Genomic DNA, 14,343 nt, shown 5'->3' with positions numbered 1-14,343 from the left:
TTCTATTTGAGGCCTAATAACTACAAGCTTTTCTACCTCGTGAATGTTGTCTTTTTCAAGTGACGGAGGCACCTTTTTCCAGCAGCGGGGGAAATGTTAGTGCTGGAAGTGCGTGTGCCCAGTTGAGGCATGGTGTCAAGCCTTTGCAAGCTGTAGTGGTTCAGTTTCTCCACAGGCTGGTACAGAGACTCAGATTTCCCACAGACTAGTGCTATGTTTTTCCCTGGAAGGACAGTAACAGTGCATTTTGTGTAGTCCTTGAAAGCAGCGGGTGCTCTGGGAGTGTATTTCCTCCTTCCCCCCCTAGTCCTGCTTGTTACTCATAGCAACTGCCTGCTTGTTTAGTCCTCTGATGGCACAACAGAAATGAAACCTTACCTCCTCTAGGAGGAAAATAATGCGAGGAGGAGGGATCCTCCGCGATCTCGTTGTGCGGGAACATTTGCTGTGGAGGATGACTGGGTTTCAGCTCCTCCTCGTGGTAGGACGTTGGCTCTTCAGGTTGGAGCCCGCTTATGGAGGATGAGATACCTTGAGGAGTGCCGCTTGAAGCCTTTTGCTCCCATGTTGGAAGGGGTGGCTAAAGGAAGTAGGGAAAACTTTTCTTCACTCCAGGGAAGATCTTCTTGCTGCTCAGCGTTTTTTTTTTCAAACTAAGAGAAGGAGGAGCACCATCCTGCGCTTGCCTCCTGCTAGGCCCGTGTGAACGCTGCGGGCTCCGGAGGAACCCAGGCTGTAAAAGACCAGGTTTGTGACAGTCACTGTTGTATCCATTTGAAGCCAGAGCTCTGGGTTTGACGGCCACTTCTCTTGCCTTTGAGAAGAGTTTGGCTTTCTTGTTATACGTCGCAAAAGCCTTGCACAGGGTCCTTGGACATAACAAAAACCAGACAATTCCTGATGGCTTTTTTTGGGGAAAAAAAACAAGCCACAACAGAAGCCAGCAAGACTTTGTCTACTGGTAGATACTACAGGTTTAAACTTAAGATCAGTTAACGAAGATTTGCTGCCTGAAGTAAAGAAAATACCTCATAAGAGTTATTTTACATTGTTTAGGAGTACAGCCTTACTGACTTCAAGTGTTCGGGGAGGAGTTAGCACTGGCCGGATCACACCTGTCAGAATAGCATGCGTTTTGTAGGGCTGCGGTGCTTACAAAAGCTTGGTCGTTTATATATTTTGCTCTCCTCCTTTTAATTTTGAAAATAAGCATACTACTTTTTAACATTAGCTTTGTGTCATGAACTTGTATTCAGATTGCATTTCCTTCTTACTAGCTCTAGGAGATCCTGCTAAGGTCACAGTCCTTATTTTATTATAACTTGGCAAAAAACAGGCAGGAAAGAAACTGTTTGATCTGAGAGAGCTATACTTTTTTTTTTCTTTTAAATAAAATCACATCATCAGGCAACTGAAAGAAACGCTGTCACAGTGACTTTAACCAAAAATAATCTCGTATAAACCAGTCTGCATTTAAACTTGGAAAGCACCCATCATGGTATCTTCCACACCCACAACATAACCTGGAGTACCATTCCTTTGACTGGAATTATGTATCTAATCTTCAGTCCATAGATTAGGCAAAACTGTCTTCCTAAGTGCCCTCTGCCCCTTGGCCTGCCTTTGCTTCTGCTCAGTTCATCACCTTTCTCTGCATGAGGAAATCACAATGTAGATAACTTTGTGCCAAGAATCTGGCAGAGCTATCTTTCTTCTTCTACTTTTTTATCATGTTGACTAATGTTTCTGTTCCAAGAGCTTAGCGTTTCCATGGACAGGGTGAACAATTTAAGGATATATGTGTATATATTTTAAACTGTCAAAACTTTAAAAGGTTACATGAGAGGATTATTTTTGTAGACTTAGCTGTGAAGATAGGCTACTGCTTTAAATATCTAGCCACTGGCTCTCCTTCTACCTCCCTTGGGACACTGGGGCTTTGGCAAAAGCTTGACCTGGGTTTGAACTGTCCCAGAGTTAAGTTTTCAGAAACAAAACCTGACCTAAACTTTGTGAAGACCAAGCTACTCCCAGTTTCTTCCATCACTCAGAAGTGTTCTGCCCAGGAGGTTATACACTTTGAGATATGATTGTCTGACGAATCGTCATGATAGGACGTAGTTGTACCTCAGCTTGAGGGCTACCAGGAATGTATGCCCTGAGCTGTTTTTATAGCAACCCACAGAATATATGAAATCTTGTGCTTGGAAAAATGATTGTTATTATGATTGTGTGTTTCAATAATTTCTACTAGACATCTGTTGAAATCTTCTCTAAATCTTTTCTTTTTGTGAATCACCATTTGTTTAGAAATCTAAATGGATCTCAGCTAGGATGTGGGATCAAGAACGTATCATTGTTTTTTAATGCAATGATATAACTGTTATGCTGACATATGTATAACTGAAATACAGGGTTCTCTCGTATATAACCTTTTGGTGAATGCAAAGCAGCCAGCAAAACACTTTCTATTATATTTTATTTCAAATATTTTTGGTTTCATTTGTGTTTTCTTCAAACTGGGTGTAAGAAAAAGCAGTAGAAGGACCTGATGGAAGTCTCTTCATTGGCTTGGACTGCGTTATCTGTACCTCTACCGTATTGTATCCAGCTTGCTTTAGGCATTGTAACTGTCTACTACTGCTAGGATGAGCAGAAACTTCCTTGTGTTGATTACCTGAACAATAGTCTCTTCATAACTTCCTACTTCAAAGAGAGAGGACGCAATAAATTTACAAGTTAAAGTAGTTATTTAGCTATTCACTCTGACCAAGGCTTTAAATTGGCTTAAGTAAGGAATAATTTAAATGGAAGCAGTGGATGGTTTTTGACACACAGCATCATTTTAAACACTAACCCCAAAATCTCGTTCTTTGTGAAAGACAAGTAGATCACAAGGCTTTGTGAAGTTAGGTGGGATGAATCTGGGCCTTACTGGTTGCTTGTGAGCAAATGCTCTTCTGAGATATGAGGGTAAAGCCCTAAAGGACAATTTCCTCATGACAACTGCTGGTGGTTTTAGACATTTTTCTTTCTCTAAGTTTCTACAGCTCATGCTAGTTTGTTTATTTGTTTTAATGCCTGCAGACTATTGCAGTCTATTGGCCCCATTTCTTTCCTTGCACTCCAGTCATGAGCCTGAGAAACAACTCAGAGATATAAGTGGGGAGAGTTACCAGGAACAAATTTATATAAATACAGTTATTAATTATTTTCTCTCATGTAGCTGTTGCAATATTTTGGGATGGAAAAATTCAGAGATGCATCAGAACTGGATGTTTAAAATGAATTTATGTAGAGACAAGAATAACACTCTTTTAATCACTGAAATTTAATCATACGTGAACTTTTCCAGTGAGAAAAAGGACTTACTGGAAAAACTTTTCCATTTGTCATGATATATAATTAAAAAAGGAAAGAAACAAAAGAGAGAGTTAAAAAATGAAAAGATCCTGAAATGTAGCCTCATATTACTCAAGCACATTTTCAATTTAGAATCCTGATTTTGCTTTAAAAGGTATTGGTGATAGACTCTGCTTTGCCTGGAAAGCTGGAACTAGAAACTGATGAAAAACATCCTTCATTCTCAGCTTCAGTCAGCTTCTATTGGCTGAGAAGCATAATTTAATCATGCATCTGTATAATAATAATAATAGTTTTTACTGTCTTTTAAACTTTCTTTGCATTTGAGTTCCCATCAAACTGAAAAAACAGCCACAAACCCCAGTGTTTGCTATGAAAATGCATGTAACACAAAAGAACAATTTATGGCCAAAAATCAGGAAGCTGTCAATGTATTTTTTTAAAAAAAGGGGGAGGGGCAGGGATGACAACATACACCACACAGTCTGCAATGTGAAAGACTTTAGGGTGAAAATCAGTCTATTCTAAGTGACTTTGTGTCATAAATAGCAGAGAAAATGCCTGCAGGAATGCATTTGATCAAATTGAGAGTTGATACACTAATATCTTTACTCTGTTGGTATTTGATGTTCATACTGTGGTAGAGAGAATCCCCAGTCAAGCTTAGGTGCTCCACTATCCCAGAGAAATTTATATTTATAGGAGAATACAGTCTTCGCGTTGCTGTGTACGGATTTCCTAGAGTGGTAGGATTTGGCCAGTGCAGCACAAACTGTAATAAGGGGACTTAATCTGACAAATACTGCATTGATAAAACGGCAGAGAATGGTGTGGTCATGTGGTTGCGAACTTGACTTTGATTCCGGTTTTGCAGTCCATTTCTTGAGAAACATCTATGAAGAATGCAGAGGAAGTAGAAAAAACATTGCTCAGATTTTAGGTTAAATGACGATTTGATCTCATCATTGTTATGAGCGATTGCTACTAACTTCTAGCTTTACAATTCTTCCTCACAAGTGCGCAGAGTTAGACGTAGTGCATAAAACGAATTTTAAATGCAGAGTAATCTACTATTGGTGACTGGGCTCTGAACAGCTTATTTAAGAATATACAGGAAGCAGACAGACTTCTCCATCCTTGTCTTTCAGTTCTAGGCTATCATCTGGCTTACGTTACCTGTTTCAGTATTGTCTGCTATAATGTGGATTTACATATTCTTTGTGAAAATAACAAACTTTTTTGCCTACTTAATACCAGGACTTGGTGTTTTAAGCTCTAAATGCTTGCAAAATGTTATTTTTCAAAAGAAAGCTATTTTTGCTCTAAAGGAAAAATATATGAAACCACAATAATTTCTTGGCTATTTTGTCTGTCTCTGCATCAAAAATAGTCAGGCTGATCCATCCTAGAGGCTAAACTGTCTTACTGCCAGTTCTTAATTTGGTGTGGCTTCAAGTTATAAAGATTACATCCTGTTGTAAGTGGATAAATCTGAAGAGGATTAAACACTGAATTGTCATGGACTTTGCAAGGCTGTGCTGAAGGCAGTGATGATGTCTCTACTGAGCTTGTAATAAGCTACAAGACCAAACATGGCAAATAAACTTGTTCTTTGTCCTCCTGTTTTAAGAAATGTAAAAAGTTATGATTGTGATCATGAGACTTCAGGAAGGATCATGTAGGTCTGGCTTATTCCAGCGTAATATGAGATTTGTAGCACGCCAGAGGGCAGTTCAAAATTATCAGCCTCTGAAGATTCAGCAGGTAATAGGCACTTTTGCCATCATAAGATATCCAATAACAACCATATAACAAAACACTTGCAAGTGCTCAAGTTTTTCTTTTGTACCAGTCCAGCTCTTGTGGTGAGATCCATATTTTCTCTTTTAAACCAGAACAGTGTAACAGCTGAAGGTCTAGATGTGGCTGTAAGCAGCTATACAACTATGAGGGTGCTTCCTCTGAGCATAGTTTATCCTCGTAAATTTATATTGTACAGTGGAACTGTGATTTCATTAGAGTTTTGCAGCACTTCCAACAGGCTGTGATTTTCCTTGGAGAAGGAAGAATATTGTGGGAATGTAGAAGGAAGAAAGGGAGCTAGAGACTTCTTCCATTAGCAGCTCCTGGTGCAGCACGTGTATTCCTACAGCATGTAATGACCTCCCAGGGATCCCAGAGATGGGTCTGCCTCTACTAAATATGCTGATTTCAAACTGAATGAGTTAGTGGTACAAAAATTTGTGTGTGGACAACTCCTATGTCTCTGTTCTCTGTGTTTTATTCTTCTTCCTCAGCTCAGTACTTTAAAGTTTTTGTCTTGTTGTTTCTCCCTCTGTTATTTTGGCACTGCTGCAAGTTTCAAATGTCCCCTGACATGTACTGTTTTTTGTGTATGCACTCCTGTACAAATGATGTCGTCTTTACTGCTAGTAAAAAAAACTTGAGATTTTGCTGATAAGTGGGTTACACAATCATATGATTTCTAAAGAAGGATGAAGTAAAGTAAGAACTTATTTTTTATTGGCCTTTATGAGTTTGGAATATATTCTTGTTTGAGTGGTTGGGATTAATATAAAAAGCAAATAAAAATTAGGAAGTATGCTGTGTCTCTTTGGTTGCCAATCCAGTGTCTGGAAGAAATTTTCTTGCACTAGATGTTGGCTGTGTTATAAGTTTCCCTTATGGTCTGAGCGTGGATCAGGTGGGTCAAATACTACAGATCTGCTTTTTCTTCCAGAGACAGAGTTCATATTGTAACTGTTTGGACTGCAGTGATGTCCAAAGTGTTCTGGATGCCTTCCAAACTCAGAGAAAGCTGTTGTACCTGCTTGGAGAGTGCAATTGCTCAAGACGATAGAGATTGTGAAAGCATCCAGGAAAAGATCATGGCCAGCATATTAATCGGCAGTCTAAGTTACAAGGTTTTCAATGTTGAAATAGTCGGTACCGGTATTTATTGAAGGAGACTTTTAAGAATGTGTTGGACAAACACCTTTTTGGTGTGGTTTGGGTATAGTTTACACTGCTGTGGAAGAGGTAATCTCTAGGTCTTTTCCTGTTTTCTATGGCGCTCTCCTATGCAAAATGTATCAACTAATAATGCTTCCTTGGGCTTGGGTTGCTCTGCTTGCCCACAGAAGTATTTATTAAGAATGGTTTGTTTGGCTGGTGCTGTTTTACGGAGTTAGTGATACACATGCTGGGAAGGAGATCATGGCTAAGCTAGGCATTTTAATCTGAATTTTTCCTGTTTTCCAGTTTTGCACAGTGAAATGTGATTCTTGGTTTTGTGAATTTTCAACAGCAGCAGGTTGATGCAGAGAAATATGTGCATTAATGAACCAGATTTATTAAAGAGAATAATTAAAATACTAATCTAATAAACTAGATTTATTAGTTAATCAAAAAATTTACTTGGGAGATGTAAGGGAAAGTAGGCTTTGTATGTAAAATTGATACCTAACAGACACATTCTGCACAGGCACTATAAGTTATATTCATCCATTTAATAGATTTTTTTCTTTATTTTTAATATTTAAGCAATAAAGCAATTAAAGAGGGAAATTTCAGAATATAATTGTTCACCAAGTGCATCATGGATAGGACCAGATGGAGTCAGATATTCTAATCAACCTTTAATCAAGGTAAGAAAACCAAGGGAATGATACTTTGGGACAACTGAATTTATGTAACTTGAACTGCTCTCCAAATATATTTACCTGTAACATAGGATTTCTTCAAAATAGCATAGTGCTCCCTTTTGATGAATATATCAGAACTGAATTCCATATTTAACCCAGGTATCCTGGGAAGTTTATGCATTATCACCTCTGAAAGGAATGGGGAAAGAGCTCTGCTGAACCAGTACATTAAAAAAGTCAAGAAGTTGCCTTTTTTGGCTTAAATGACTGCTGTTTCTCCTCATTTGGGTCAAGATTAACATCACACAGAGCAAACTGTAAAGAACAAATGTTTCTTTTTTCCTGAAAAAGTCTCAGATGCTGAACCTGCCATGTAAACCTAAATTAAGTGATCTCTATATTTTTTTGTCGCACTTAGGCATATGAGAACTAATGCAGCGTATAGCTTTGTAAAGGATCCTTTTACTGTTTTGCACGTCTTTCTCTGTCCTGCAGCTGCTGTTCTTCTAGTTGAAAATGAAAAGCAAGGAATCGCATATCTTTTTAAATGTGGGACTCCGGGTGAATTTGTATACTCACCTCTCTGCACTACTTTAGCATTTTATTTCATCCTCAGCTGCCGGACAGCACGTTCTGCTGTTGCGAGTGGCCTGGTTATTCCCATGCTGTAAGTTTTGCCTGTCTTGGTTTGCGCATCCTGTACAAAAGACCTGTGTTGAAGTAGCCACAGCATGAATTGCAAACTGAAGGCTTGGCAATAGCAAAGCTGTAAGTGCTTGGAGGAGGTTGTATAGGTGAAACAGGATGGTTTGGTTGGAAAGAGGACTAAAACTGTGGAAAAGAACGAAGAGCAATCATATGAGAATAGCCGTAGGAGGACCGTAGCCAAAACTCGATACTTTCCAAGTGTAGATCATTTGAACCCTTTGGGGACCCAGAAAGAGTCTTGGTTGCTGGCTCCATCTCTGTAACTGTAGAAATACAGATTCAGATCCAGACTTTTCATCTGTTTCTTATGCACTTAATAGCCTGAATCTTAATCTTGGACATTAACACCCTGAACTTTGGAGAAAACTGCACTTAGGTCTTTTGTATAGTTTTTAGAAAGCTGTGGTAGACTCAAGGAGAGCTCTTACAGTAATGTTGAGAGGTTTTATGTGAATCCCCAAATGTTCATCAAGCAAGGAATGATGCTTGCAGAGTGGGTGTCCAGCATAACGCAATTCAAATACCGAAAGAATTTTAAGGATGTGTACATGCATGTACCACCTTCTCCCTTTGCTCTGTCCCGGAGCATCCCCTTTCTTTCACCTCCAACCCTCTCCAAGGTGACGCCTAAATCAATTCTTAATGCATAGTAATTGCTGAAACATGCCATACTTGACTAAAGAGATATCGATAGCCAAGTCTGTCAGCCAGCTCCATGTTTCTCAACTGGTAACCTAATTTTTATAACTGTTCCAGAACTACCAGAACTGCATCCATCAATAAAATGAATTAATTGCATGAATAAATGGGAAAAAGTTGAGAAATGATGCAAGAGGATGCTCAGACTATATAAATATGTGTATGCATGAATATATATATTGTGTATATATATACACACATATACACACACCACACACACACACACACATATATATTTAAATTTAATCCCTTACTTCCTTGCATAAGGAATGGAATGCTGTGTCTCAGTCCAGCCGTTGCAAGCCTGACTCTGCTAAATTTGTTTTTATTCTTCAATGCAGTGTATGGTGAGTTTGAGGACTCCTGGGTTCTCTTCACAGCTTCATTTCTGATTTGCTTTGGCTTTGTCATTTAATACATATTACTCCACTTTGCTCATCTGTTATATAGCTGTAATATTCTACTTGCCAGGGTTATATGGCACAGGAAGACTTAATTTTGTCATAAATTTCACTCAATCAGTGTAGCCAATATAAGAATTTTATTAATTACAGCAAGCAAGATATAGGCAAACATCAGCGCTGGGCGACAGGGGAGTCTTCGCTCTGCCAACTGCCGCACCGGGTGGGTCCCAGTTCCTCTTTTTATATCATTCTGTCTTCCTGTTGTAACAGCATTCTGCGCATGTGAGTCCTGTTGCTAGGGTTCTAGTTTCTTCTCATTCGTTGGAGGTCGATCGTTGACCTTTTAGGGTATAGCCAAGTGATTGGCCAAAGTTCCTTTAATCTTTTAAACCGGTTAGGCAAAGCATCTTTTTCACAATACGTATTACTAGGTTCTTTGTTGTTTTGCAAAATGAAAACAGGATACCTATCTGGTTCTACTACAATTTGAATACATTATATAAGACTGTAAAAGTGCAGGCTTTTTATCTGAAATATCCCAGTATATATGTCTACTTGTGCTTTTAGCTGTTTTCCTGTAAGGTTTGTCCTCATTTGGCTTTGAAGAACATTAAATAAGGCATGCTGGTAGTCCTTTTCCTTCATATGAAGTACGGTGAATTTGGCAATTTCATGCTAGTGACTGGCACTAAGTAAGTGCTCATGCTAAGGAAGGATGTTGGAGCTTTTTTTTTTTTTTTTTTTCAGTTGCTACAGAAGCTGACAAAATTAAATCTGTGATTATGGGATTATTAGAAGCATTTCTAGAAAGCAGGCTGGCCAGAGTGCTCTTTTTCTTCTTGCATGCAGGCACACAGGAGCCTTGTATGGCACGATAATTGGTTTGATTCTTGTTTCCATTTTTTGCTTTTCAAACTAATAAATATGGATCAATCCAAGTCTGTCTGCTGCCATTGGAGCTGTCTGCTTTTTCAGTGGTGTGTCCAGACTAGCCATCTCCTTCACTGTTGTAATGGTAAGCGTGTTCAATTTTCAGGTATTTGTGTGGCCAAGGTTGAGTTAAGCTTTTGCTGTTTCGGATGGTGTCCCACACACTGGACCACAGAGAAATAGCTTCTTGGCTTAGCGAGTTCCAACCTGCCTGAAGACTTTTTCTTTGGGACTTTTTATTTGTGAAGGGTAAGTTAGGGATTAACACTTTAACAGAGCAATCTGAATATCTATATTATTATTAATTTTGGTTACAGAACTGATAAAGCATGGTTTTTGAGCAGGGAATGAAGTATCTCTTTTTCCATTGGATTACAAAAAAATAGTGGACGATAACATCTAACTGGCTTGTGAAGTGACCTCTGAGGGTGTTGAAGGTCTTGTGCAGTGCTTCTTTTTATACTGGGGCTGAATGCAGCCTTCTGAATGGAATAAGTGAGAGATTTTCAGTGTTACAGGCAAGTGATGCAGTGGGAGGCTTCTAAGTAGATCACTCATAGATTTCGTATTTTTGAGATTCCCTTGCAACATGTTCCAAACTTGTATTCCCTTCCCGCTTGTATTACAGAACATTTTGAATCTATACCACAGTGCTTCACAAGTGAAGGCATACACTCTGAAAGTTAGTTTAAAGCTGAATGAGTTACAAGGAAGAACAGGATCATTAGAGGGGAGGAACTTTGCTTTCCTGGGTTTCAACACTTGGGGATAGTGTGTTGTAAGCCTCGGCTGAAATTCAGCTCAATTGGTATAGAAGTGATTTTGAGGTCACAGGTTGAAACTTTCCCCCTTTCAGAGCAGAGCGTTCAGGTCCTGAGAATGTTGCTCTATGTGGAAATTTTACCTATGACTAAACCCAGGCCTTGGCTGCCTGGCTGCCTTTGCCCAAAAGATCTCACTGAAACCTTTGCAGATGTCAGAATTCACCCAGGCTGAGCAAGCCAGGATTTTCCCTCCTAGTAGACTATTGCGCAGTGTTTTGATAAAGTAGCTGTTTATCGTCATTCACTCAGAATTGGATTCATTTTTGTGATAGTCTGTGTAAATTGTGTTGGAAGTGTTTTTTGATGTTTTAGCTTTAAAGGTGTTGTATGTGCATAAGAGCTAGACTATTGTGAAATAATAATTAGATTATGGAAACACTCCTCCATCAGTGTTCTCTTGGTATTTGTTCTTATCCATTAAGCACAAATGCACTCTGGTATTTTGCCTCATATTATTGCTATTATGCCTCTTTTGGAAGGTACTCTATGGTTTTCTGGCCAGCTACTAAGTCTCTAAGACTTCAAAGGGGGAAAGTTTGTGCCCAAACAGTAATAAGTGTAAGTTTTCTGAAAGCTCCAATTACCATTAACCATAGTATCTCTTCCAACAGCAGGCCTATATTTTCTTGCAATGGCTCAATACGTTTCAATTTAAACATCATTTGCAAACTGTTATTTTAAGATTTTGCTGCGAATATAAATCCTTGGTGGCAAAAGCAGGTGATTGACATCTTAGCTTTGTGGCTATGAGACTGTTCTTCACTGCAGGGAAGTGAGAAGCTATTATGAGCCAGAACACTTGCTTGTCCTGCTTGACAGAACTATATTTCATTCAGATGTAATAGGCAGAAAATGCCTACATTTCATTTGCTTCCATTTCTCCCTGCCTTACCCGTTATCTGCACTTGGGGGTTTTGTTTTGGTTTGGTTTTAGCAAGTGCCTCCCAGAGCATGCTTGTACAGCACAGGCAAAACAATAGCTGGAAGCTATTAAGAGAGCTGTACGAATATTGGTGGAAAAAGCACTAGAAAAATGTTTGGGACTATATTGCAATGTGTTCTGAATTCCCCTAGGTGTCATAACTCTTCTGCGCCTCTTTCTGTAGAGGGAGATTGTGTTTCAATTCATGTTCATCCAAGATAAATAGCTTCATTGCTTGAGGAAATATTAATTTTTTGAGGAGAAAAAAGGTCTTGGACATGACAATGCAAAAACATAATTAAAAGGTTGTGCCCTCAAACCATAAAATGCACATATTTTTCCTATATTGTCTGATGAGTTCAAAAAGAATTGAGTGTGTTTGCTTTGGCTTTTCACACAGCCTTCCATTTGGAAACAGTTAAGAATATGGGACTTGCAGTGAACAGGTTTGTAAAATGCTTTCTTTTCTTCTCATGGCAGACCTCACAGGCATCTGCCCACCTCTTCTCTCTTGGCTGCCTTTTTCTACCCCCCATGTTGACACTTGACCCTCCTGCTCAGCTCTTTGTGGCAGACAGTGCGTGTGGTGACTTTTTCCTTGGCTGGCTGGAGGACTGCCCGTAGGACTTGCCTTCCCACAGCCTCCTGTCTCTGACGCTTTACGAGTGTCGTGTGTCCTGAGTTTGGTGGCCTCAGGATGTTCTAGAGGGGGGAAGAGGAACAGCATCCTGCTACAACGCCCTGTTGTTTCAGGGGCAGTCTGTATTTTTATCATTCCTTTCATGTTTTTACCTCTCAATTTCAGTGTCTTGCAAGCATTACAGAGGAAGCATAGCGCTGGGCTAGCACAGAATTCATCTTCTGGTTCAGTACCGACGATGCCTCTGTGTGCAAGCTGTTCCGTGGCCAGTGGAAATAAAGAAGCTTGATTTATACCAATCTGGATCCTTTGACCCTGAGTTAGCTTCCTCTCTGTTCGCATGCAATAGCCCCGACTCGCTCCCCTTTCCTGCTTGTTCTGTTCAAACAGAATTAAAGCATTTTATCAGTTCTGTTGGCCTAACTTCTCTAAGAAAACTTTTCTGATGGATGGGCGAATGCAGTTAACTCTGAATAGGGTAGGACTCAAAGCCCTCCTCTGAATGTGAAGCACTGAAATATCAGACTTTTGATGGATGCGCAATAAAGAAGAAAATAAAGTATTCCTTAGGATTTGGAAGGGGAAGGTAATTAGATCACAGAAAAATCTGTGTAGAGGATTAAATCCTTGTGGGTACTGTCTTTATCCTTATTCTCTTGCTAGTGGAGGGTGAGGCTGCAGTCAATGAGTGCCTTGCATGATGAGCAGTAGTATGTTGGTTCTGAACTAAACTGACCATCTGATGGTGGATCAGTGCGTTATCTAAAATTATTTGTTGGTGTCTGTCTCTTTCTGTAACATGACAGAAATACTAAGCTGTATGTGCAATCACCTGGTTTATAAGGCAGTATGAAGGGTCACACACGAGGTTTGTTCGGTCACTCTGCTCTGATGCCTACATCAAGGCATGCTGGCAGAGCATTTACACATAAAAAAGTGCATGGCTGTAAGGCAACGTTGTTCTATGTGACATCCGGATCACGTAGCCACCCCCAGATGGACAGCGCAGTCGTAATACGTACTTCTGACGTGCTTATCAGCAGTGTTACAGGTCAGCTTCAATAAGTGCTATAAAATAACTGCGTCTGCAGGTAGTAGCAGTTAAAGCCTAACCCCTCCCCTCTCTCCATATTTCTTCAGTACTTCTAATTTAGACTAAATGTGCCACCTCAACTTATAGGCAGGAGGTGGTGTTGCAAATTCTGTGGCTACCCTTGTCACTTGCTTTGAGAGAGGAACTCTCAGGAAGCTGAAGGCCTTCTACGCGAAATTTAAGCAGAGCATCAGCTGTGGGCACTCACAGGAGACATGACAGGCACAGCTTGTTTTATAGACTCAGTGTGAAATTATAACACAGGCAACCATGTGATCCAACTGATTAGAGTGAGGTTATTGGAGGAGAAGAATGGTGATGTAATATCTATTCTATTTTTGACTGAAAATCAGGTTTTGGGATTTTTTTCTTGTAAAAACTTTGGACTTTTCAACAAAAACCCAGCCATCTGAAAACCAAAAATAGCGAAGAAAAAATCTGAAGATGTCACACTGTGAGCTTTAGTGTTTCGTGTTAGCATTTCTCCTCAGAATTGAAAAAATTCCCGTGAAACACTAGACAGACTTGTAGCATCTTCCAGGAGAGGGGAAATGCACGGAGGTTAATCTGAGAGGAGGACCCATAGCCAAGCTGAAATGCTCCTGAGACACCACAACAGCATGCTAAATCAAAGCTTTTTGGGATTTGACCTAAGAAATGCTGCTCTATAGGGAAGATAGACAATTTGTCAAGCCACGGGAACGTTCCCTAAAAAATCTGAGCTTGTAGGGAAACGGAGAAGAAAACTAAATTATAGATGGATTCAATTGCCTTTGAACTTTTAGGAAGTTCAGTTGTGCATCTGAAATACTGAAACTGAGACTGTGTCTCCATCCTAAATACACATATCGGAAATGAAGTTGTAATGTGAGAAGATAACATTTTTGTATAGTGACTTTTCTGGCTCTAATTTACAGTAGCTTAAAAGGTATTTTATAAATAAAGTGATCTAGTGTATTACAACATATAATTGTACATTTGGGACATGTAATACAAACCTTAATGAAAGTGCATGAGAATTTAATGTGCAGAAGTTATTTTTAATTCACATTATCTTATCTGTTCTTTTTTTTCGAATTACAAAATGCAATTGGGCTGTTTTATGTACTAATTCTT

General features: G+C 39.4%; 1 pseudogene; it reads left to right on the top strand.

The window, feature by feature from the left end:
• LOC134136628 (chloride channel protein D-like) overlaps window positions 1-14,343 on the top strand; it is a 77,896-nt pseudogene that overhangs the window by 17,372 nt on the left and 46,181 nt on the right.

The sequence above is a fragment of the Rhea pennata genome, chromosome 2 (genome assembly GCF_028389875.1).
Source record: "Rhea pennata isolate bPtePen1 chromosome 2, bPtePen1.pri, whole genome shotgun sequence".
Taxonomy (NCBI): Eukaryota; Metazoa; Chordata; class Aves; order Rheiformes; family Rheidae; genus Rhea; species Rhea pennata.
The sequence above is the reverse complement of the archived record's forward strand: the minus strand, read 5'-3'. Positions and strand labels throughout refer to the sequence as shown.